Below are 3826 nucleotides of genomic sequence, written 5' to 3'. Positions count from 1 at the left end.
CAGGAGAGGAAGGCCTCAGATAAGATAGATTGACACATCTGGGGGTTGGGGGTAGATGTGTCAGAATGGCTCAGAATAGAGCAAAATTAGGGCTGCTATGAGTCGTGAGTGACTCTATAACACATAACAACAACAACCACCACCACAAATGATGGCCAAGTGAAAAAAAAGTGCTGTAATCCCAAAGGAACATGGTTTGAATCCAGCAGCTGCTCTGCAGGTTCAGGCTTTAGTAAATAAATGTTTTTCTTTTTTGAAAAAGTGTTTCCGCAATATTTGGTCAAGAAATATTATGTGATTGTCAGCGGCCAGGAATCTTTCGTCTCGCACACAGTACCAGATGGTGAAGTGTGGGGAGTGAATTCAGAGTTTATTACTTGAAAAGCCACAGATAGGAATGAAATACCGCAAATCTTAGTTAACAAGATGAATCGGAAAACACTGGGTTGTGAAGAGGTAACCTTCAGAAAGTTTGTTTCTCTTTTTGCCATTTATAGCACTCCCCCTCCCTGCCCCTCATGAGTGGCTGAAGTCACAGAAGCTCCCAAGGGGTGCTGTTTGAGGAGAAGCCATGAGCCCAGGAAACTGCTGGTTGACTTCAGAGGTTGTTTTGAAGAGAAAAATGGAAGAGAGGCCAAGACTGAGTGAGTGTGAAAGAAGGTATCTTATTTTTTATTCATAAGTGACTGTAAAGATTTTGTTTCTCCATTGCTGTTTGTTTGCATACATTTCAGAATGCAGGCTTTGGCAGGGTTTTTCTCTACGTGCACAGGATTGCTTCAAATTGAACGGAACCTACACCAACAAAAAGCTGTGATTATGCAGGGCTGCTGTTAGCTACCATCACATGGATCCTGAGGACAGCTGCGTTCTCGAGGGCTGACAAGGCCTTTCAGAGGCAGATAGGCCTGAGATAGGCCTTTAGGTTACTGATCTTTAGGCTGTAGGGAAGCTCTGGTGTCTATAGGAAGTTGTACTGCTCACCTAAAGGCAGTGTCTCCCAAGCAGTAGGAATCAATCAACTGCTTGGCGGGAGAAAGATGGGTTATCTCTGATTTACAGCCTCTGAATCTGGCCTGCTGGAGTGTCAGCTGTGAGTCAGTTCCAACTTGACAGCAATGAATGTGTTTTCCCAGTTTAGTAGCCTGTTGCTTACTCATTTCCATCACTCTGGGCCGTGAACATCACCTGGAGAGCTTTGAAAGCCATCAGTGAGTGCGTGGGCCCTCTTTATTCCTCCAAACTTTCCAACTTATTATAATTTGAAAAAAGATTCAAGAACCATTGCCTCTGGGAGAATCGGAGGAAGTGAGACTGTGATAAAAATGAGAATGAGATGCTGACAAAAAAACAAAGAATGAGAGGCCAATTGGAAGGAGGCTGCTGGGGAGTTTTGAAGGGGGGACTGAGGAAGGCACACATTGTGTCCAGTGGGGGAAACAGGGCTAGAGCTTTGCTTTGGGCCAACACCCTGAGCCAGAGAAAGAACAGAAGAGCTGGAATCAATGAGGATCTCTAAGAAACATCAAACTGCAGAAGCCAGAGATTTCTCCAGAAAAGATCTCTGAAACTTGAGGTGTCCTTTTTGGGAACAGCCAAGCAAACATGAGTTTTAGGGTAACAACATCAACTCCAAGGAATCCTTAAGTACAGAAAGGTAAGAATAACCAAAGGAATCCTAGAAGTAAAGCCAATGACAGAGCTTGGTTAGAGGAACCGAGGCACCTTTTAGGTCATCCAAGGAGCAAGTCCTTTATCTTCCTATATGTCTGTCCATCCATCTACCTCATCTATTCTCAGTCTGTTTGTCTCTCTGTCCACAAAGTTTTCCATCCTTCCAGTCTATTATATCTATTGATGTAATCTGCCACTTACCTATCTCCTTATGCCATTACTTTAAAAACCTGGCCATTTCTGCAACAAGTGTTTCAAGTCACAGAAGATCAAAGAACAAATCCTTCAATGCAGATTGCATCTTAACATCAAGAAAACACAAATTCCTATCACTGGACCAAAAGGCAATATCATGATAGGAGAAAAGATTGAAGCTGTCAATGATTTAATCTTACTTGAATGCACAATCAACACTCCTGGTACCAGCAGTCAGGAAATCAGGAGATATATTGCTCTGGGAAAGTCTGCAGTCAGGGACTTTTCAAAATTATTGAGGAGCAATAATATCAGTTTGAGGAATAAGGTGCATCTGTTTCAGGACATAGTCTTTCTGATCACCCGCTGTGCATCTGAGAGCAGGATAATAAATAAAGATGACAGAAGAATTGATACCTTTGAGGTGTGGGGTTGGAAAAAGAGTACTGGGTTACCAATGAGAACCTGAAACATGGGCGGGCCTGTGCCCTTTTAAAATTCATGTGGCTTTAGAGGTACTTTCTTTCTGTGTTGGTATGGGAAGGCTCCAGGTCCTATTTGGCTGGCTGGAAGTCTCTTTCTGGGAACCAATAAGAACCTGAAGCATGGGTGGGCCTGCAGCCTTTTATTATTCCTGTGAATATACCATGGACTACCCAAGACCACCTCAAACATTTAGGTCTTAGAGAAAGTACAGCCAGAGTTCTCCTTGGAAGCAAAGATGATAAAGCTTCATCTTTCATGGTTTAAGCATCTTCTTAGGAGAGGATATTCCTTGCAGAGGAGCATCATGCTTAGAAAAGAAAAGGGAAGGAAAGAAAAATAAAGGTAGACCATCACTAGGTGAATTGACACAGTGACTGCTACAATGGACTCTAGTGTGTGAGGAAGTGTGAGGATGTCACAGGATAGGAGAGGGTCCAGATCTGTTGCTCATAGGGTCGCTATGGGCCATACTTTTGTTGATGGCACCTAACAACCACCACCCACCTATCTTCTTAAAAGAGCAAAAATGTCCAATAACGCCATACAACAACAGAAAAGGTTTCTGTGTAAAGCCTTGTTCTAACAATAATTAGTGAACTACTGAGCGGAGTTTGGCTTCTCTGCAGGATAGTGAAAAGTTGGTTTGCCTCAAGAAGTAAGCAGAGTTTATTTAAAGGTCTAAGACATTTTCAATTAAGGATAATATTTTTTTTAAAAATGCTATTCTTTATTTATTTATAAAGTTGATGATTTATAGCTTGTGAGGAGTTAAATAATTCTGTTTTTCTTACTTTAAATATAGATTCTTATTAGTGGTTAACCTCCAAGAGTGTGAGAAATGACTAGTGGAAGTTTTGGAAAGTAAATTTAAAAGCAGTTTATCACCTATTATTCACCAATAACTTTTTTCCTAGCCCTCTATGAAACTAGAAAAGACCTAAAGGTCTATGATATGCAAAGTTCTACATAAAAGATGTTGTTGTTGTTGTTGTTGTTTTATGGCCCACTGAGTTGGAACTGACCCTTTGCTGACCCACCAGAGGGTTTTTAGAGGCAGTAATCACATGGAAAGAGATTGCCTATAAAATACATATACAATATAGTCAAGTAACAATTATCCAGCTATCAGTCTTGCTTTTGTTAGGTGCTGTCAAGTCACCTGAGTCACAGTGACCTTAGGAACAGCATATGTGAACCTGTCCTCACAATCTCACTCCTGCTCAAGCCCTTTGGTTTTCAGAGGCAGTAAATCACACAGGAGATGACTGCCCCTTTTCTCTCATGAAGCGGTTGGTAGATTCAAATCTTTGGAACTGCAGCTCAGTTTATTATCACTTGGGCACCAGAGCTTCCTGTCTATACATATATATCACAAAGATACAGATCTAAACACACAACGTTGTTCTTTCTTAGTGATGTTATTGTAGGTAGTTATTTCCCTGTGTTCATTTTTTTGTAATTTAATCTTTTT

The sequence above is a fragment of the Elephantulus edwardii genome, unplaced genomic scaffold (genome assembly GCF_000299155.1).
Source record: "Elephantulus edwardii isolate Elephantulus edwardi_28Jun2011 unplaced genomic scaffold, EleEdw1.0 scaffold00420, whole genome shotgun sequence".
NCBI lineage: Eukaryota > Metazoa > Chordata > Mammalia > Macroscelidea > Macroscelididae > Elephantulus > Elephantulus edwardii.
This window is presented reverse-complemented; position numbering follows the sequence as displayed.